The sequence below is a fragment of the Phoca vitulina genome, unplaced genomic scaffold, assembly GCF_004348235.1.
Source record: "Phoca vitulina isolate PV1807 unplaced genomic scaffold, GSC_HSeal_1.0 scaffold15, whole genome shotgun sequence".
Lineage (NCBI taxonomy): Eukaryota > Metazoa > Chordata > Mammalia > Carnivora > Phocidae > Phoca > Phoca vitulina.
In genome coordinates, this window is record NW_022589718.1 from 28,750,880 (window position 1) to 28,774,002 (window position 23,123).

At 35.9% G+C, this 23,123-nt stretch overlaps 1 protein-coding gene across 1 annotated transcript in view; it reads right to left on the reverse strand.

The window, feature by feature from the left end:
* The window catches only part of TENM3 (teneurin transmembrane protein 3), a 2,501,300-nt gene that overhangs the window by 1,803,061 nt on the left and 675,116 nt on the right, over positions 1-23,123 (reverse strand). Inside the window, exon 3 of the mRNA XM_032413691.1 lies at positions 6,173-6,227. The gene's annotated coding sequence lies outside the window, so the exon portion shown is untranslated. The remainder of the gene's footprint in view (positions 1-6,172; positions 6,228-23,123) is intronic.

Genomic DNA, 23,123 nt, shown 5'->3' on the forward strand with positions numbered 1-23,123 from the left:
TCCCAGGACCCTGGGATCGTGACCTGAGCCAAAGGCAGACGCTTAACGACTGAGCCACCCAGGCACCCCTAAGTGACTAATAGTTTAAAATTCCCTAATTCAAACAGCATTTATATTATGTTCTTTTAAATAATAATAATAAAAGTTTTTAACCCCTCCCAAAACAAAACAAAACAAAAAAACCACAAAACAAAACAACCTAATAAAGTTTCAAATGAGCCATTTCAACTCAGCAGTACATTCAGGGGGAAATAAAATTGGTTTTAATTTCAAGTTTTACTTCAAATTAATGACTATAAAATCAAATTTGTATAATTCTCACAAACACTGAATCGAATTAATTTCCACACCTAAAGTTGTCATTTTTTAGAAATGATCACAGTTGCTTAATATGCTATAAATACAGTTGTCAAACATAGGCAACACAAATCTGCATATACACATTACAGTAGCTTATTTTTTTTTCCTAATTCATATCCTGGGTCAAATTTCAGGTAACTGCCTCTAGTCAAAATCTATCTTTGCCATTCTCCCCCTTCATATTTTAGAAATCCCTCAGGCTTTTCAACAGCTAACAGGAGGCACTCTTCATCCTCATTTTATCCCTGGCATGAAGTCTCCTATCACTCCCAATATTTTTTTGTCATTCTTCCATCACAATTTGGCTATCCTTGGTTTCATTCCACGAAGATCATTTATACATGAAGTGACAATGGAAGATAAAATCGCACGAGATAAGTTTTTTTCATGCAATAGCTGGATAATTTATTGCACCTGCTAGGAGGACCCTCAGAAGACACTGAAGTAGTCATTAGGAATGTCAAACACTTGCATTTCTTCTAAAGATGTTGCTGAAGAAGATACTTTTTCGTTAGAAAGGCCTCTAAGTAACTCTCATGTTTCTTAAGTTCTTTTTAAACATAAAAGTTGATCCCTCAAGATATCTCCATGTCTTAATGAATACAATTATGAATAAAATATGTTGTTTTTCACTTTCATTGAATGAAATGTGTATTATAAACACACAAATGACCGTATTAGTTACTTCAACTAATTTAATATTTATAGGCAGATAAGTTAAAACCCATATTTTCCTTAAAGGTCACTACATGAACACATTAATGTTATTTTAGAAACTGGCTTGATGTTTAGACACATAGGGTATCAAAGTTTATGGAGCTTGTAGCTCTTCAGAGATCCTGAGAAGAAAATCCAATGCCCCAGCATTTTTGAGCACAATGAAAAGGACAATAACATTTTGCTAATTCTATCCGTATCGCGTCTAAGGTCAGCATGAGTCAGTGAGTTGATCAAAGCACGCAGTTCCAGGTATTTGTTCTTTGAATTCTCAATCAGCAGAAACCTAAGAGTGCACCCTGCCAACACAGTCTCATAAGTTTCTTACATGACAATGTCCTCAAGCAAACTAGGCGGACATGACTAATAGACTTAAGTAAGTATTATTAATTTCATTTCGTTTTGAGAGTGGTCACAAGGGAGCATATGAATAAACTCCATGGAAAATGAAAAATATTGGGTGGAATTTAGACCATGAGAGGTTAAGACTATCTGGAAAAAGTCACATGAATGCTGAAGGGCTCAGGGTGGAGAAAATAGGGAGCCCAAGGGGAGACAGTTGAAGTTGCAAATGCCCTTACCAGCTGGAGGAGAACCAGAACAGCAGCAAAATAGCTGTTAGCCAGTCATTTAATTTAAGTGTCCCCATCGCAGACAGGGACAGACTGGAAGGGTTTTGAATGCAAAGACAAATGTTTATTCCGTGGGATCAGTATACACTGTAAAGGACTGTGAGGGGAAAAAAGGGGGGGGGTATGATGAAAACAATGCCTTAGATTAATCTGCAAGGAAGAAGGAAAGTGTGTAGTCAAGGAGACCAATCATGAAGCTATTTTTGACAGAGGAGAATGGAGATTCATTTTACAATGTCAAAGTTGAACAGGCAAAAACACTGATAAACTCTTCTGGGGGAGAGAATGAAGTACAGACTTGTTTTATGTGTGTGTGTGTGTGTGTGTGTGTGTGTGTGTGTGTAACACTGATAAACTCTTCTGGGGGAGAGAATGAAGTACAGACGTGTTTTGTGTGTGTGTGTGTGTGTGTGTGTGTGTGTGTGTGTGTTTGCAGTGTTAGACAAGTAACCAAATGCAAACAGCTTCTAGCCAGTAAATAATATCATGGGGAGGGTTCTATGAAAACCAGGCCAGGACTATAGCTACAAATTAACTCACTTCTTCACAGCTTCCTTTCCTACCTACTTCCAACTGATTTTTCCCCCTGAATATCTCATCTGCAAATAATGGTAAGGGAAGATCAAGTAATCCGTTTATAACCAACATTCTACCAGGTGTGAAACATCTTTTAACCTACAGACCACCTGTAATGCACTCAGGTTGTGTATAATTAGAATAGAGAGCAAATTGGCTTTTCCCTGTGCAATCAGAGTATATTTCCCTCAGATAAAATATTCCATCATTTGGGAACACTATTATTAAAAACTGATATTTCAAATTTTTCTCTCTCATACATTTGAAGGGGTCAAAGGTGGCAAACTGTATTTTACATACTGAGCCCTGGAAATTTCAATCTAATAAAATTCTATTATCCCAAATGTTATCATCTTTTAGTGAGAACTGACATCAGTAAGTTTTATTAATGAATTTAAAGATGGAAATTGAGATGCTGAAGAAGCATTAAGAAAATAAGATATTTTGAGAAAATTGTCTTGCTCTACAGTGGCCCCTTTGATTTATTACCATAAGCTTTTTGTCAGTTCTGTAAGAGGCAGGGTAGCTTTTAGTTATGCTCCTCAGTGATGGAAGAGAAAAAATCCTTCAAATATAAACCTGAGGATTTAAAATTTTCTCATTCTATTAAAATTCAGATGTTATTCACCAGACTGACTGATTATGGACTAAGAATATAATTCTATTTCTAAAAGTTTTAGAAGGGTATACATGTTAAAACGCATTTAGTTATGTATATCCTTTTGTGATTCAAAATAGCATTCTTTCATGATTGCTTTGAGTATCTAAAACAGCTTTGTCAGATGTGACTTTTGGCAATATACGTGCTGTCCAAAAGGGTAGCTGCTCCCCACATTTGGTGTTTGAGCCCTTGAAATGTGGTAAGGGCAACTGGGGAACAAAATTTGTGGTTTAGTTTAATTTTAATTAATTTTAACTTTAATTATCATATGAGGCTAGAGGCTACTGTATTGGACAGTATGTCAAGGAGAGAAAACATGGTCATAGCCATTATAACCAGCTGGTTCTGTCTGGGTTCTAAGCTGAGCTCCATAATCACACCTAATGCTTCCTAGGAACTAAGAAGACTCCAGTACCCTAAATCAGAGACATCTTTGTGTTCCTGCAACTGTTTAGTTTAACGTTAGCCTTTCTTCTCCCTCGACCCACTCATGGGTCTCCCAGTCAATAATCATCCTACAGATTTCCTTCTTCCAACAGGACAGATAACATCCAATAAACAACCTGGTCTCCACTGTCCAGAGCTGGAGTTTTCCAGGCTCTTGCTTGACCCACAAAGCCCCCTCCTTTGATAAGCTGGCCATCACTTATTTCTTGCAACTACTAATACAATTTCCTAGCTGGTTTTCCTATCTCCATTTCCGCTGTTCCTTTTCTATCTCTCCTAATCCTTCTTCAAAACTGCCGCTCTATTGATATTTCCAAAATACAACTCCAATGCCCCTTACTGTTGTAAAATCCAGTAGGGCCCCCTTTTATTTCCTGGGGGACAATCTAATGAAATGCAAACTTCTCAGTACAGTTGCGGATGTAATTTTATGCTCTAGCTCTCTCATTTCCTGGCACATGGCAACTTTTATTCTGTGCTCCCTGAGCATGTATAGTCTCCTGTCACCTTGATCTTACTATCTACTGCATATATAGACTTCCCTTCCCACAGAGCCTGGGATGATTCCTATAGTCTCCTCATCCTCATCCTCATCCTCACCCCTTACCCCCTGCCCAAACCCCACTTTGGAACACACACACACACACACACAAACACACCACCACCACCACTACAACCACCACCCCCTCTCAGTACCACCACTACTGTGGTTCTAGAAATACCTTCTCCAGAAAACACTGCTTTAGGCCTCCAGGATGACCTAGGTACTTACCTCCTTAATTCAATCATTGTATCCTGATTCCTATCATAATTCCCACCACAATGAATTAAATTTGTTAAATTTTTATATTTTCTCCAGGATCCTGTGGGCAACTAGTAGACAGGAATTTAATCTTTCCTCCCTAAACCATCTGTGTCTGAGACCACACATCCAGCTCCCTGAGAGTTCTTCAATGCATGGATGAAGGACAGAACAAGAACAAACCGAGACTGAAGATTTAGAGATAAAATCACTTAGAATAATCCAAAGATAAATAAAATTCTATATGTGTATTCAAAGCTTCCCATTTAGGGACCCTAAGAAAATACGATTTTGCTGATGTGTGTGTATACGTATATATTTACATAAATGTATATGTACTAGTATAAATACATATTTTTATTATACACATCCATATTTATATTTTATTGTTTCTAGAAAGTATGTAGACATGACTTGAAGATAAAAAAATATTAGAACATCTAAGGAAAAGAGAGTTTGAACCAATCTGGTTATCACATTATAAAATACGCAGTTCTACTACTAATGATTGCCACTTGGTTATAAGGAACTGGACATGCTCACACTTCTCATGTATGAAGACATTTTCTTTGCCCTTCCTCCTCTTTATTTTCCACGGTAAGAAGGAGAAATAGTTTGAGTCATTTCAACAGGCATTTCATATCACATTTAGGCTATCACAAAGCTAGAACCAGTTAAGGCTTTCTAAGGATCCATATAACTTTTTCTCCAAAGCCTGTATCTACAACTATTTTAATAAACAGGTGAAGTTGGAATCCCCCAAATAGAAAATGATTTCTTTTATAAATCAGCAAGTTCCTGAATGAGCCTTGCAGGGATTTTATAAGTCTAATCATTCCCTATTCTATGAAATAACAACATTTAATTCCTCGTATTCAAGGAAGACACTGTAACTGCCTGAGGAGGCTTTAGTCAAATTGAAGATCACTGGGCAGGAGTAATGCCAAACAGCTCAACTGTGAGTCAGAAAGATACCCAGGGACCAGTATCAGTAAGGATTCAACGCCAGGTCACAGCCCAGACTACAAAACACACTAGAAATCTATCCAAGTAGGTAAGATCGCAGTATCTGCAGTATTTAGAGAATCAAGAATTCAGAATTTGGAGAGCATTTCTGTCTCTCCAGAGGCTTCAGTAAGACAGATACCTCTGGCAGTGAATTACGTCTTCTCCTTACAAATAAGAGTTTCCATTTAAAACCTCATATCTTAAATTACTTTAATTCCTGGATGAGCACAGAGCCTGCAGCATGCTGATATTTCCCTATTCAATTTGGAATAGAGATGATTCCCAGGTAATTACATTAATGTAAAGAAAGGCACACGATAACCCAGGATGGCAGGTAAAACAAAAGTTACTTATGCTCACATTTGAAATAAACACAGATTTAAACCATTATGAAAATACATTGCAGAATAACTGAGAAGTTGCTCCATCCCACTTTACTATTAACTTCCTTTGGGAGAAAGATGCCCGTCTCCTACCTTTTGTGAGATTGATACAAGACTTAGTGACTTGTATTTGTATGAAAACTATTTAAAATACAACATCACAAAAGATGAATTTGAGTTGCTCCAAAAAATGTTATTAATGCAAAATAAATGTCCCACAATCCAAAATTTGAAAACCAATATTCAAATAATTGCCCATAGAAAACAGACTGTCTGTAAATCAGCTAATCAAAGAGATAATCAATGTCATAAAAGCATAAACAAAATTTATACAGCACAACAGAACAAACATGTGGGACAAATGTAAAGACAAGGCCATGGATCTGTATTTCTCCATTATTAAAATGATCTTTTAAAACTCTATGGCAAATACCACGAGAGTGAGTACAGTTTATCAAAATTATAAAATGGGAGGCTAAATTTAAATAATCATATTAACTTTTTTCATGCATTTAAGCATAATGGAGTTCCAAATATTGAGATGTTGTAGTTTTTAAAAAGTTATTGCACACACATGAGCACTTACTGTTATTTCCTTGCAGCAAAAATCTCTATCCACCACAAGAGCTTGAAGTTATTGCCTGTTAAAAAGTCACAAAAACATGAATATGTTAATTTAAAATACAATAAAGGCTAAATTGTAATAGTTAATAGGATTCTTTTACATTAATAAATAAGAAATATTATAATTATAATCTCCTGGTTTTAGTTTATTTTCATGAATTAAAAACTACAAAAGGCAAGGGAAAATTATTTCTCATTGCATACCATAAATTAAAAATACTACTGAAAAAGGAAAAGAAAATTTCAGTTACGCAAAAATGAAAATATCCTACTTGAGTAGATAATGCATTCATTTCCCCCACCCTGTAATGTTTATAGGTAATCTAATCATTGGTTTTCATGGAGTGAATAAAGAATAGTTTGAGTTACATACTGATTAGAAACTTATGTTTCACCAGTTATCCGGAATTTTCTTTGATGAAATAAATCTTTGCTAACTCATCAAACAAATTGGGAAATAACAATAGGAAAAAAGATCTAATCAAATTAAAGATACACTGCTTCTGAACAATTATAGAACATAAGATGTCAATACATGGGTAAAGTATACTGTTTCATTTATCTTTGATCAAGTTACTGAAGAAAAAATAAAACAAATCATCTTTATCATATGCTTGATATTGAGTAGTATCTGAATATTCAACCTGAAATAGAGAATTTAAGTAATTATCTAAATCACTCAGGCCAAAAGACCAATTTACAAGAATTACCCAGCTCACTGGGGCAAATATTATTGGAGGAGTCTTTTCCTTGAATTATTTCTTAAACACTAATTTTAATTTTAATGGTTGAAAGTTGCCAAACACAGAAAGAAACATAACATGGTTTGAATTAGACATACATAATCACAAGTAAAGTCATCTGAAAATACATGTTTAAAAAGCAAATTTTTAATCTTAAAAGATATAACATTTTTCTTTCTCTGAAGATATTTTAAAATATACTCTATACTGAAACTTGATTTGGACTTAAGTATCATTTCATTGTAATTATGCATTTCCATTTTAGCTATTTATCCATTTTAATTTCTTTTCCTTTTCCAGCCACTGTTAAAAGCACAGGGCAACTTTCAAAGTCTTTTTCCAGTAAAACACTCAATGTTAATTTTAAAAACTGTAGCTTGCCAAAGTATTTCCTGCTATAAATTTATACAGAAGTAACATTTAATAAAAAAATTAGGAACATGTTATTTTAATACATTTTTTCCAAGTAACCAAAATCTGCTGACATAATATAACTTAAAATGTCTCTCTTTTTTTTTTAAAGATTTTATGTATTCATTTGACAGAAAGACAGAGAGAGAGGGAACACAAGCTGGGGGAGTGGGAGAGGGAGAAGCAGGCTTCCTGCTGTGCAGAGAGCCCAATGTGGTGCTCAATCCCAGGACCCTGGGTTCATGACCTAAGCCGAAGGCAGATGTTTAACGACTGAGCCACCCAGGCGCCCCCTAAAATGTCTCTTTACATAGTTCTCTACTATGCTAAGAATAAAAAAAAAAATCATACCACTTGGATTTGGAGAAAACAGAATTTTTAAAAATAAAATGTATTAAAATTTTATGGTAAATTTAAGAAACAATTTTCCATTATATAGGGGAAAACTTAGGGCAATAAGTTATTTCCTCAAGAAAAAAATCAAGATAAATAATAAACTGTTTACTACCCAACATCATTGAAAAAGCTATTTAATAGCAGTTAATTTAAGGGTAAACTTCAAGAATTTAAATGAAAATAACAATCCATGACTTCCTGCCCTTTCATGTTTTGCCAGGAAGGATTAGCATTTTGACATCATGTCCTATAAATCTCAAACTCTATTTTCATTAATGTAGGACAAATCTTTACAGTGCATTGGTATAAATTTATTTTTTGAATTTTAAAATTAATTTTACATCTTATTAGGATACAAATTATAATTTTTATTTTATGTAAGGATAATTCTGTATTGACTGAACACATATTTATGACTAAAAAGTAACATTTTTTCCCTATAAAAATAATTTTCTAGCCATAGAAATTATTGAGATATACAGTCTTTCTTTGGGACAACAACAGAGACATCATTTGAGATGGTTGTTAGTTGGCTTGCTTCGCTACTTAGTGACATCTTTACCCTTTCATATTATTTTATTGCCCCACTCAGTGGAAATACTCTAGAACCAATACATGCTTTGTTCCTGTTGAGATGGAGAAAGTATGAAATCATGCTAGAGTTTTCTGGGGAGAGCTACTGTGAAATAGGAGGAAATGAGTAGTTCCAGATTTTTTTGTTGACATTGCACTTAAAGTGGGTGAAGGAAGGGTGGGGAGCACCTGGGTGGCTCAGTCAGTTAATCCTGGTCTCAGGGTCGTGAGTTCAAGCCACATGTTGGGCTCCACAAAAAAAAAACAAAAAACAAAAAACTGGTTAAAGGAAGATTAATGATGGGATAAAACTCACACAGTAAATTTCTTCAACTTCCCCACGCTTCTATTTTTCAGTGGGATTGCATTCCTTTTGTCAAATGCCCTACCTGGATACACTCTACATGATAGCTTTGTGGGTTCTATCACGGTAGAGATACTTGTGTTGTGGAAATCTTTCTTTAAATGGAATATTATTTGAAAACTGCTGTCATGGAAGTTGGAATGAAAGTCCTAGAGCCCTTCTGCTCCTTGTGTTCTCTCCCCCACCTACAGCTCAGAAGCCACTTCTGGTAAACCTCTAGGTTTTCAGGGAGCAAAGTCTGAAATCCACTTCTCCATCGCCATATTCTTTCCTTTCATTTCAAAAAGCAAAACAAAACCAAACAAAAACAGTTGGAGAAGAGACATGGGAAACTGTGTTTTCTGGGAAAGAAAAGGGAAATAAATGCAAGATAAGAAATAACATACAGAATTTGGGTGAGAACAAGGGAAACAGAGAAAAAGACAATGTTTCAGGTAAGTTTGCAACGTGTGTGCCAAAGTTTTAGGAAACTGGGAAATACCAGCCCTGAAACAAAGAAAAGAAATACTACAAATAAGTGAAACTTCACAGACAACTTGTACATCTTCATTCTCCCAGATGCTTTATATACGTATCATTGAAATCTCTGATTTTCTGATATTTCAGGTGATTTACATGATCTACATGATACAATTTGAGAAAGATTTCAATGTGGTTATCTTCCAAAGACAAAAATATAAAATGCAGGCTCATTCCTAAGCAATCAAGGACATCTGGTCACCTTTATATTATGCTAATTGCCATAAAATTCTACCACATCTTAAATTACGGATGTTGATATAGTGTAGGAATTGACTTATAAAATAGAACTCTGTTCCCTAAAATGTGGTCTCATTACCCTTTTGTTATGTTCTTTATTGTTAAACCAATTAACATCTAATTACATCTGGGAAAAAAAATAAAGAAAAGAAACAAGAAAAAAAAAATTACCCTCATGTTCAAGTAGCTGCTCTAGGATTCATACCTGAAAGCCTGGAGAGTTTGCACAAGGATTTTGGCTTACTTTGATGTTAATTCTCTCCTTTAGAATGTTTGGAAGCTCAGCACCAGACCCTGGTCTCCAGCTTGCCAAAACACATGCTGGTTTCTTGGTATGGTTTTCTAGCTCTTTTGCTATTAGTGCATAATTTGACAGTATGCTGCCACGGTAACAGAATTCATTAAGAGCTTTCAGTTTTGTTCTGCCAATGAGGATTTTTGGCTGCATGTAGTGCTGGCCTCTGAAGATCGATCCATAATATTTGTCCTATAAAGCCTTGTCATCTCATAGCATGACTGATGCTACAAAATAATCCATAATGAGCCAAGGTCTCCCAGCATGAGCTACTCCCTGAGGGTAAGTTAGACACTCCTGGAAACCATATTAACTTCTTTATCATCAAACTTGGGTGCTTAAAATAGACTGCATGAAAGTGGATACATTATGCAGTCCCATCTTGCACCACTGGAGTTGTGGAATGGATTAGGAACGTAATCCTTAATGTTCATTCTCTACAATATCCCATTATAGGAAAAAAAAATCTTCCGTATTCTGACAATATTCTTTGTATTGTCATTTTCACAGGCAAGGTTTGCTGGAAAGAACTATGTGGTTGATACAGTAAAGGAACAAAATGTCATAGTCGTTTAAACCAACATTTTCCCATATGATTTCAATAAAAAATAACATACCTTCTGTTATCTTCAGCTATATTTTTTAATACCATGTATTATATTTTCACCACTTGTTCTGCTTTTAACTATTGGATTGGTTATTAATTCCGTGTGTATGTACGTGGGTGTGAATGAACGTGCACAGTACTAACAGTTTGAAATTCTTGGGAAATCTTTTCATGCTAATGAGACCAAAGTCACCGGGCTAATCGCCTCGGGGACTGGATGGCTCCAAAATGAAGAATGGATCTACCCTTGTTTTCTTTTCTCATGTTTGTGTATGTGGTACTAGTGAGAGCTAGAGAATGGATCAGGGCAAGCCCAGTAATTATACTGAAATATAAATCAAGGCATATTATTGGATGAAGAGAAGAAATAAGCACAATCTTTATCTAGGGCAGCGATTCTCAATCAGGGGCACTTTTGCCCTACAAAGAACATTCAGCAACGTTTGCTCACATTTTTAGTGGCCACAACTGAGGGATGTTACTGTGATTAAGTGGGTAGAAGTCAGAGAAGCTGCCAAACATCCTACAATACACATGACAGCCCTCCTCTCTCCTGTGTATATCCACACAAAATCATTTGGTCCAAATTGTCAGTAGTGTTGCAGTTGAGATATCCTGGTTTAGGGTAGGCTTGAAGAGGACAGGAGAGTACAAATCTTATTTTGTCTGTTGGCTGTAGGCTTTGTAGAGGGCATGGTCTCCATGGTCTCAGGATCTCAGGAGAGGTAATCCATTCCTTCTCTCCAGTAGATGGGGAAAAGGGAGCCTCAACACCACGAGTACATTTTGCATCGGGGTGTTCGGTGGCACTTTGAGAAGAGCAAGGCACAAATAACAGCCTTACTAGTTGACAGGCCTAGCTGACCACTGAGAAAGCTAAAGAATCCATGGTGCTATGTGTTCTTTTTGTCCAGAGTCATTTCTCGACATCTTTTTCTTTTCCCCCTTTAATTGACTATTTCTGTTTCTTGTACTATCATTTATCATGTCTTAATATTTTGATACACTATTTAGTTTAATGTCTCTTTCTGGGCTTCTTTTTTTGAATTCTTACAAATTTTTCACACAAAAATAGTTTACAGCTCTTTTTAGGAGATGTTTTATATATATATATATATTATTTATTAATAATAATTTTATATATATATATATTTTTTTTTTTTTTTTTTCATTTGGTTGGTTCTTGGTTCCTTTTCCTAATCTGAAAGGATCTAATTTTAGCCTTCGCATGGCTATTGACAGGAGTTGAAAGCTCAGCGAGAAGGGACTCTTGCCTGCTAAAAATGACAGAAGTAAAGTAATAGTGTTCCCCTAGGGATATGTAGTAGTCATCCTTTAGTTAGTATCACTGTCTCGTACTTCTCTCTGCCTTCCTTCACCCCTCCATTCTTTTCCCATTCTTTTCCCCTTCTCTCCTAATTCTGATGCATTTACTGAATGCCTGCCCCGCGCTAAGTTGCTAAAACACAGAAAGAAAAACAAGGCATGACCCCAATCCAACAGACATGAAAAACAGGCATGAACAGAATGCGGTACATCAACTGAGAAAACACAAGTAATCAAGTCTGTCAAATATATTTAATAACAGAACACTTTTTGTTTTATGTATGAATTGGGTAGAAACTAATAAATGTTATTCTATCTTTTTTATTATTATTTTTGTGTGCAATATTAATTCTTAGGTTTATATATATATTAACTATATGTGAACATTGGAAAACAAATTATTAGTATTTGAGGGAAACTCTGAAATTATAAATTCACCATTTTATATGTTATTTACAATTTCAAAAACATGATAAAATGATATTTGTGATAAGCATCTTGCAATTTATGTAAAAGAGAGGCTAGATGACAATGTCAATCTCCAATCTTGAAGAGTTGGGTATAGATCTGGAGAAATGAGCTGCTCTTAACTAATTTCCACATGGGCAAGTGTCCAGCCAAGAAGACCAAAGACAACAAGAAAATGCTAGGAAGTTTTTTTATTTTAAATGCTCCTGCTACACTTAGATTACTTCAACTGGAGACATATCATCATGTTTGGAAGTTTGAAAAATATAGCAAATAAAACATTTAATATCTTCCAGTGCATCTGAAGATAATCAATATTTCTCATCACTTCAAATGTTGTTCTAGTAACTTACACAGTATAAACCCTGAAAATGGCATAATGTTTTACTGATTCATTGGAATCAAAATGAATAATTACAAAATAACAGAAGAATTTTAACAATTTAACATGGCTTTAGTGGTGTGTGTGTACTACTTCCTTTCTCTTACCTTTATGGATCAAAAAGTAAAAATTATATGAACTTGACAATATGAAAAAATATTTGAGAGGGTGTATCTAACACTGACTATTCAAAATAAATTCAAAATAAAACAATGAAATTTTGGCATATAAACTTCATAAAAGTACAGGAGCCGTTTTTCTCTAATGAAATAGATGTAGACTAAAAAAAATGACTAAAAAATGCTAAGAAATGGGACAGCGCACATTGATTTGTAGTACATTTTCAACTCATGAAGTCACCTGCCATTTAGAGACAACAGTAATATGTTTAAAGTATTAAAAAATTAATGTAATAGTGGTTTGTACTCTGTTGACATCAAAATAGTCACAATATATAAGGGAATATAATTCGATGGAATATTAAGTACCACACTTGATTAAAATATAAATATGTAAATTAATGTAAAACAAATACCATTTCATAATAATTTTGTTTAGGTTATAAAGAAAACCAACCCCTCAGTCTTCTTTATTATTATTTTTTAAATATTTTATTTATTTATTTGAGAGAGCGAGCACAAGCAGGGGAGAGTGGACGGAGAGGGAGAAGCAGACTCCCCGCTGAGCAGGGAGCCGATGTGGGACTCAATCCCAGGACCCCAGGATCATGACCTGAGCTGAAGACAGATGCTTAACCAACTGAGCTACCCAAGCACCCCAATCCTTCAGTCTTTTAATAAAAAGTATCCACGAAGTTCATTACCTATTAATGAGATAATTTTAGAATGTCTAGAATCAAAACAAATGAGGTGCCAATGGCCTATGCTATCTGATGGCAAATATCATTATTTACCAAGGAGGTAGGATGCTCAAACACTAATGACATGGACTCTAGAATACGACTCGGGGTTCAAATTATTGGTCTGCTACTTCCCACCTTTACAAATGTAGGCAAGATCATCTCTAGTACTCTGTTTCCTCCATCATCAGACTCCAGGGATAAAAGAGCCCCTGCCCTTCTGATCCCGATGGAAATTAAGTGAGAACAAACATGTAAAGCACTTAGAATGTGTCCTGCACAGATTTAGCATTTGCTGAATGCATTGAGTATTCCTACCAAAATTTTTTTAAATCACCAAAATTTTCTGTAAAAAACTAAACCTAAAATTTGGTACTACTATGTTCACCAAGAGTAGCAGACATTAATTCAATGTCCCTGAGTCACATGGCACCTCACAAGAACAAGGGTCCTTTCTCAGACTGTAAGCAAATCTAATTACACTTCCTGGAATTCAAGCATATCACCTACATTTATTATTTTTTAAGATTTCATTTATTTAGAGAGAAACAGAGAGTACATGAGTGGGAGGAGAGGCAGAGGGAGAGAAAGAATCCCAAGCAGACTCCCCACTGAGCATGGACTCCCCCCCACAACACACACAGGACTGGATCCCAGGACCCTGAGATCATGACCTGAGCTGAAATCAAGAGTCCCAGAGGCTTAACTGACTGAGCCACCCAGGTGCCCCTAGCACACCGCCTTTAAATTAAGAAGTGAGTAAACGCTTTGCATGACAGTAAGCTCCCGGAAGGTAGGCAGTCTTAGACTAGATTTTTTTTTTTTTTTTTTTTTTTTTTTTTTAGGGGGGGGGTGGGGGTGGGGAAGGACAGAGGCAGAGAGAGTCTTAAGCAGACTCAAGCTGAGTGCTCCCAGATTCTGGGCTCAATCTCAAGACCCTGCGGTCACGACCTGATCCAAAACCAAGAGTCAGACACTTATGTGACTGTGCCACCCAGGTGCCCCAAGGTAGGCAGTTTTATACATTTTTTTTTTCTCTTTTTGAATTTCAAATCAAACTGTTTGGCTTCATTTTGATATAATCATCATAATCCATTTGGTTATATCCCAAATCAAAGTGCATGTAGCTTTAAGTCTAAGAATGCTAGGTACATAACCAAGCCTTAAAATCGTTAAGCAGCTTACCACAGTGAATCACAACTAGCTGGACCTGGAGTCAGAACCTCCAAAATATTTTCCAGACTTGAAACTCTGTGTGTGTGTGTATATGTGTGTGTGTGTTTTAATCACATTTACCTAATGAGATTGAGTGTATAACTTTTTTTTTTAAGATTTTATTTATTTACTTGAGAGAGAGTGAGAGCTAAAGAGAGAGAGAGAGGGCATACACCCAGAGGGAGTGGGAGAGAGAAAAGCAGACTCCCCACTGAGCAGGGAGCCTGATGCGGGGCTCAATCCCAGGACCCTGGGACCATGACCTGAGCTGAAGGCAGATGCTTAACTGACTGAGCCACCCAGATAATTTTCATAAATGATTTAAAGTTAAAGAAGCCTAATTTAATATTTTTGTGGCATATAGACTTAAAGAAAAACAGTAACAAAAGTGGTTACAACACATTTAAAATAAGAATGCACTTAAAGCTACATGCACTTTGATTTGGGATATAATTAGATGGGTTATGATAATCATATCAAAATCAAGCCAAACTGGTCTGATTTGAAATTTTTAAAAAAAGATATAAAATTCAAGAGAATGTCTTGAGTTGTCTTGTGTAGGACACAGGATTATTTCTGAAATCTCTAAGATCCTATAAAATTGTTTAAGAAAATAAATAAAAAGGAACGAGACTGTGTCAGAATGAATGTCTCTATTGTATGTCAGCACCCAATATATTCAATACACTCAGAGTTTTTGAGCCGGTACAGCTTTAAAATGCAAAAATAACTCCACTTAAGCCCCCACTGGGATTGTGTTGACTACGGGCAATAAAGAGTTCTGAGTTCTGTTCCTTATCTGTCACTGCCAACAGTGACGGACATATTATAAAGGGTGCTCTAAACTGTGATCTCAAAAGGTAACACTATTTTCCAAAGCCAATGTAACTGTTGGAGAAGGATACCCATTCTTGGTTCCGATGGAATACTTACTATGACAGAGAAACACTGCCTGGATATAAACATTGTGACATAAAACATCGTTGGGACATCTTAATGAATTATAATGTAAGAAGTCCTAAGAAACTGTCTCAGGAGCGTGAGGAGTACCATTATGGCATTATAAAGGATTCCTGTTCCATTTGGCTCTCTCTAGCAGGCTCCTTCCTTCAGATCTGTAACAGTAACAATTTCTGATGAAACCCATCCAAATTCCTCAGCTTGGATCTTGATAATCCTTACCAAGTAATTCAAATCTGAATCTCTCCAACATAACCCCTAATTAATTCATGAAAGGTGAGACGGAGGGGAAAGGCAACTGTGGATATATTCAGTTTTCCTCTCTCTAGACAAGATTACTCTGAAATAAGCCAAAATAAATGGCTACTGTTTTAAAAACTCAAGGAAATATTACATAAACTCTCACAGTAATCTATGAGAAGGGCCTTTTGGTTAGAAAACCTGTTCATATATCTTATTTAATGGCTCTTGCTTTAATTAAAAAACCCCTCTTGTCACTGTGAAGTCATAGCCGCTGAACGACTCGGCCCCAGTTTACAAGCCACTCATGTGCTTCATTAAGTGAGGCAGACGGTCACGTACCGGCAAAGACAAAGAATCGTGAGACCCAGTCCAGGCTTGACCACTTCACAGCTGTGAGGCCTTGGACAGATCCCTCAACCCTAACCGACTCTGAGCTCGTCCACTTGCAAAATGAATATTTATAACTACCTTCCTATGTTTCGTTGTGAGGATCAGAGATAAAATATGTAAGCAAAACCCATGTTTCAGTGCAAACCACATAGAAGGTGTTTAGCGATTGGGAATTCATAGTAGCGGCAGTGGTGATTGTAATAAATAATTTAGAATGGTAGCAATCGTTAATAGTAATAACTTTAATAATCTTTCAGGGGAAAAATCCTGCAAATGTCTGGGAAGCAAAAAAGGACAACAGCCTTAGAACTAAATGTATGAGTGCGACTGAAGAGACACAGTGCGCTGAGGGACAGTCACTGTCATAGGCAATGTTATGTGTCAATGTGACTGAGCCATGGTGTTGTGATATTTGGTCAAACACTATTCTAGATGTTTCTGTGAAGATTTTTTTTTTTTTTTAAGATTTTATTTATTTGACAGAGAGACACAGCGAGAGAGGGAACACAAGCAGGGGGAGTGGGAGAGGGAAAAGCAGGCTTCCCGCGGAGCAGGGAGCCCGACGCAGGGCTCGATCCCAGGATCCTGGGATCATGACCTGAGCCGAAGGCAGACACTTAACGACTGAGCCACCCAGGCGCCCCAGATTTTTTTTTTTTTTTTTTGATGAGATTAACACTTCAATCAGTGGACTTTGATAAAGCAGGTTATCCTTCATAATGTGGACTGGCCTCATCTAGTCAGTTGAAGGCCTCTGATAGAAAAACCCATCTCTCCCCAACCAAGAAGGCATTCTGCCAGCAGGCAGCTTTTGGACTCACAATGCAACTCTTCCTTGGTCTCCAGCCTGTCAGCCTACCCTGCAGATTTTGGATCGACCAAGCCTCTATAATCACATGAGCCAATTCCTTAAAATCAATCAATCAATTGATCAATCTGTTTATCTATACACAGACACACACAGACACACACACACACCCCTCATGTTTTTATTTCTCTGGAGAACCCTGACCTAAGGGTTACAGCAAACTGCAACCCAGAAGAGTAATAATCTTGAAGTCCAATGTAAAAACCCATGGAACTCTGTAAACGTGACATCTCAGCATTGCATCTGATGTGTAGTTTAAAAATCAATTGCATCATTCAGTTGTCCTTCAAAGTTAGGTAAAAGAGGTGTAATACTTAAAGTTTTGATCTTTGGTATTTATCACCAACAAATAGTGGGGGAAAGAAAAATTAACAGCTGAACATCAATTCTCTAGAATGAGAAAAAATAAAACCTTTTTAATATGAATGTGGTATCTTTAGAGTTCTCAATAGAAAAATAAATCTGAATAATTTGTCTCTTTTAAAGAATATAAAAAGCACATAGTGCATAGCCATTAGCATAAAAAATGGAAATAAGCAGAAGGTAAATGTTATAGTAAATCTTCCATTTTATGTTCGAACATATTTTTAATTATGAAACAGAATTCTACAAAATAAAGCAGTATTGCAAAAAATGCGTTTCCTTGCCCTTTTTAATTTGCATTTTTACATAAATTTCACTTGTCAGTTATTCTTATATTAAAGATTTATAAACAAGGCACAGGGAAGCAAAGATAAAAAAATAACTACAATTAATGCTTTCAAATGTATTCTTAGATACCTGGATGCATCTAAGACCACATGATGAGGAAAACTAAAAAAAATAATAATAATAACCATAAATCCCTAATTAAACCTTGAATTTTCTAAAAAAAAAAATCCAATAAAGCACATGATGGGAGAAGAAGGAAATGATGCTTAGCTGAGTTACTGGGTAGTTGTAATGTTTAGGGAATAAAATGGGTATTCACAAGTCTACTCTAACACAGTGCATCTCTTTAGGGAAACCTCTTGGCCAGGTTCATCAGCTACTTTATATATATTATACACTCTTTAGCATTTTATTTTAAAAATAAGTATTTTGGTAATTTTTATTGAGTTTATTTTTGCATGGAATCATTCTGTACATATTTAATGGTTTTTTTATGGTACGTATAAGTACTATGCACTACTGGAGAATCCAAACATGGGAAAGATGTGGGCCCCCCCCCTTGGAAATTTTATCAGACATGCCAACTTTTCTTTCAGAGCTTCCATATGTTCACTGTGCATGGGCTGTTGTGAATTCCTTTTTGACCTAAATTTCCTATTTATTGAGTCTGCTCTTCCTCTTTGCCCTGAGTTCACTGTGGTCTCTCTCAGTTGAATGCATTTAATCTCACTGCTTTAACTTCCACCCAACATAGATGACTCACCCGCTTCCAATGTACACATCTGCAAATTAAAATATATTTGCAGGGGGGTTGACAGTTACCTAAGCAAAGGTGACAAATCCCTTCCAACTATATCTAAGAAAAGAGGAATGCTATGTCAGTCAATTGGGAGATATACGTTCAGCAGTATTTTCTAGAAGTCTCCTTCCAGAGAGCTGTATGCTCAACCTTTTGTTCACAGCATGTACTTAGCATCAAACTACTCTCCCTAAAACAGATGTCATTCCAATTTTAGTCAAAATAAATTATTTTTTTTTTAGTTTTAAATACACTCAGTACTTTTTTGGGCCTGTGTTTACAATTATGTTTACTTGAAATGTTTTTCCCTTCTGATCGCCACTCTCATTTTTTGAGTCTCACCATCTTCCAAGCCATAGCTCGATCACGACTTCCTCCAGGAATCATAAACTTCCCTCATCACCCACAAAGCTGCCATCTCTCTTTCATTAACGCCATAGTGTTTCCTTCCCACCTTCTCATTGCATTCAGAATTTGCCTTTCTTTGTACATTTACAATTTTCTCTGATTATAATCATGGCAGAGACATTGGCAGCTCTCACAAAAGAGCAGCCAGTTCAACCATCACGTCTTATCCTTTCAAAATGTGTGCAACAACAGTAGCTTGTGACTTTCCTGAGGTTTTAAGAAACAGAACCCTAGAAGGGAATCTCCCTTCTATTCTAGTCATTACTGTTACACCTTAGATACTCAACAGTGAGTTGCCTTGGATCCTTATACTGCTGCAAACGAGGGGCTGTGCAGAGGGGCTATGAAATATGATCCTTTGGACCACAAAAAGCAAAGTCATGGCCCCTGTGTGGGGTTAAGAAAACAGGGTAGAAACCCTAACGGTAATTGAAGTTCTCTTTATGGACCCTGTTGACACAAAATTTCAACAAGAGGATTAACAGATACCTGGGAACGTGTACCCAGTCCATTTATTGTGAAAAAACAACAACAACAACAACAACAAATTGTGTTAAGTAAAATGCCAAAAGGAGAAAATGCTATACTCAAATATTGTCTCCTACTAAAAAAATTATTCATTTTAATGAACTTTGACAATGTTCTTCATGCCTACTCTCCAATCCTATACTAAGAAAGTTTGTTTTATCTTCTCAGTACCTTTCTGCTATGTTCTGTGATGTGATTCATGACTTCTAGAACTTACATCTTGCATGAGGCCCTCTCCCCATGGCTCTCTGTAAGACATCATTTTCTTTTCGCTACAGCGCTATAGCATATGCCTTTACCTCTTTCTCTCTAAAACTCTCTTCTTCTTCCTTTGCAATTTCTGTTAACACTTCAAATCCCAGTATACATGTCACTGCCTCACGGAAGGTCTCCTTGACACCCTCAAACTCTTCGTTCTGTGCTTTTTAAGAGCTGGTTTACTTTCATTATTTGTGATGAACTCAGTGCAAAATTCTATATTTATTGGTATGATGATGTGAGTAATGTCCTTCTCCACCAAAGGGAAGAGCTCCTTGAGCTCAGGATCACTCTCTTTTTTCCTTCATTAAATAATCTGGACCCAGCACGAGTCCATACTACTAACAGGCACTTCATATATGCTAATGGAATGAAATCATGAACCAAAGCATTTTGGATCCTAAACATGACATATAACTTAAATACATCTACTTGACTATAAGTATACTTGTACAATTTGAGAGATGAAGAATGAAAAAGCTCTCAAACTTTTCTCCCATAATATTTTCTGAAAAGAATAAATGCAACTTTTTCTAAAGCAAACAAGCAAATAAAACTAACAACAGCAACACTGGTACTTTTCCTCTGTTGTGTCTTTCTCTCTTACAGCCTTTCAATTGGCCCATTCTATACCTGCCTCAATTGATGTTACTTACAGCTTCAGCATTATTTCCTTCTTATTCATCCTGTGGAAATCCTGAAGTTCTCTTTTGCTCTTGCCTTCTGTTTTGTTGTCTTTACTCTCTTCTGGGTCCTCATAATGCAAATCTAGATTCCTACCAAGGATTCTAAATTGGCCTCTCATTCTAGATTGAAATCTCTAAACACGCCATTCAATATATTATTCTGATCCTCAAATGTTTATTGTCTCCAAAAACAAAATATAACCCATATAATTTGTTTCAATGTCTTTAATTAGTCAATATTGTCCCTCCCATCAAATGTATTTTCCTTAATACCCAGTCTTTACACACATGTATGTTACTTCTTGCCACTCTATTTTTTTGAGGAACTTATGAACTAGGAATATTTTGAAGTAGTTACCTAGGAAATAAGCACAGGATTTAAAAGGAACAGAAAATGGTCAAACTAATTAGCTCTCCTTAAGCTGTCTTGGAATTTCTATTTTTATTTATTTATTTATTTATTTATTTATTTATTTATTTGACAGAGAGAGAGAGACAGTGAGAGAGGGAACACAAGCAGGGGGAGTGGGAGAGGGAGAAGCAGGCTTCCCGCTGAGCAAGGAGCCCGATGCGGGGCTCGATCCCAGGACCCCGGGATCATGACCTGAGCCGAAGGCAGACACCTACTGACTGAGCCACCCAGGCGCCCCTGTCTTGGAATTTCTAAATAGCCTCAATCTTACAAATCATATCATCTTCCTCCACCAGGATATTTGGAGGTTGAGATCCAATTTAACTCTTCAACAACACATTGACCATATTCCTACTAAAGCTTATTTTCACATTATAGCAGTGGGTATATTGATATATATTAATTATTAATATAGTTATATTAATGAACTCCTAACTTCTAAGCGTGTAAGAATTATTTATGTTTCCAAAAACAAAAGAAAATTCTTCCAAACTCATTTTAGGAGGCCAGCACTACCCTAACACCAAAACCAGACAAAGATACCATAAAACTAGAAAATTAATGGCCAATATCCCTGATAAATATAGATGTAAAAATCTTCAACAATATTAACAAGCCAAATTCAACCATGCATTGAAAGGTTCACACACCACAATCAAGTGAAATTTCTTCCATGGATATAAGGATGGTTCAATATCCACAAATAAAGCAATGTGAGCTGCACCTTAATGAAATGAAAGATAAAAATCATATGATCATCTCAATAGATGTGGAGAAAGCATCTGACTAAATTCAGCATCCATATATGATAAAAACTCAACAAAGTGGGCATAGAGGAATGTACCTTAACACAATAAAGGTCACATATGACACCCTCACAGCTAAGATCATACTCAACAGTGAGAAGCTAAAAGTTTTCCCTTTAAGATCAGAAACAAGATAAGGATACCCATGCTCACCACCTTTATTCAACATAGTATTAGAAGGTTAGCCCCAGGGCAATTAGGTAAGAACAAGAAATAAAAGTCATCCAAAGTGGAAAGGGAAAAAAATAAATAAATAAAACTGTCACTATTCTCAGATGACATGGTATTAGATATAGGAAGCAAAAAAACTCCACCAAAAATCTGCTACAATAAACAAATTCAGTAAAGTTGCAGAATACAAAATCAATATATAAAGAATCTGTTTCCATATACTAATAATAAACTATTTGAGACATTAAGAAAATAATCCTAATTTCAACTGAATCAAAAAGAATACCTCAGAATAAATTTAACCAAAAAGGGGAAAGATGTGTACACTGAAAACTAGAAGGCACTGATGAAAGGAATTGAAAGAGACACAAATAAATGAAAAGTTATCCCATGCTCATGGGTTGGAAAGTATTAAAATTGTTAAAATGTCATACTTCTTGAAGCAATACACATTAAAATTCAGGGCAATCCATATTAAAATTCCAGTGGCATTTTCCACAGAAATAGAACAAATAACCCTAAAAATTGTATGGAACCGTGAAAGACCCTATGTAGCCAAAACAATCTTGAAAAAGAAGTAAGCTGCAGGTATCATGCTCCGAAATTTCAAACTATATTACAAATCTATAGTAATCAAAACATATGGTACATACACATGCGCCCATGGAATAGAATAGAGTCCAACACATATACGGTCAATCAACTCATGACAAAGGGGCCAAGAATATTCAATGCGGAAGGCAGTCTCTTCAATAAATGGTATGCGGAAAACTGGACAGCCACATGCAAAAGAATGAAACTCAAGCACTATCTTACACCATATGCAAAAATTAAAACAAAATGGATTAAAGATTTAAGCATAAGACTTGAAACCATAAAATTCAAAGAAGAAAACATAACAGTAAGCTCCTTTATATTGGTCTTGGCAATGATTTTTTGGATTTGACACAAAAGCAAAGGCAACAAAAGCAAAAATAAACAAGGGGGGGCTACATCAAACTAAAAAGCTTATGCACAGCAAAAGAAGTCATCAACAAAATAAAAAGGCAACCTATCAAATGGGAGAAAATATTTGCAAATCATCTGTCTAATAAAAAGTTAATCTCCAAAATACGTAAAGAACTCATACAACTCAAGAGCACAAATAACCAAACATTTCAATTAAAAAATGGGCAAATGATCTGAATAGACATTTTTACAAAGAAGACATACGGATTGTCCACAGGTACATACAAAGGTACTCACCATCACTAATCGTCAGGGAAATGCAAATCAAAACCACAATGAGATATCACCTCACACCTGTTAGAATGGCTAGTGTAAAACAGATGAAAA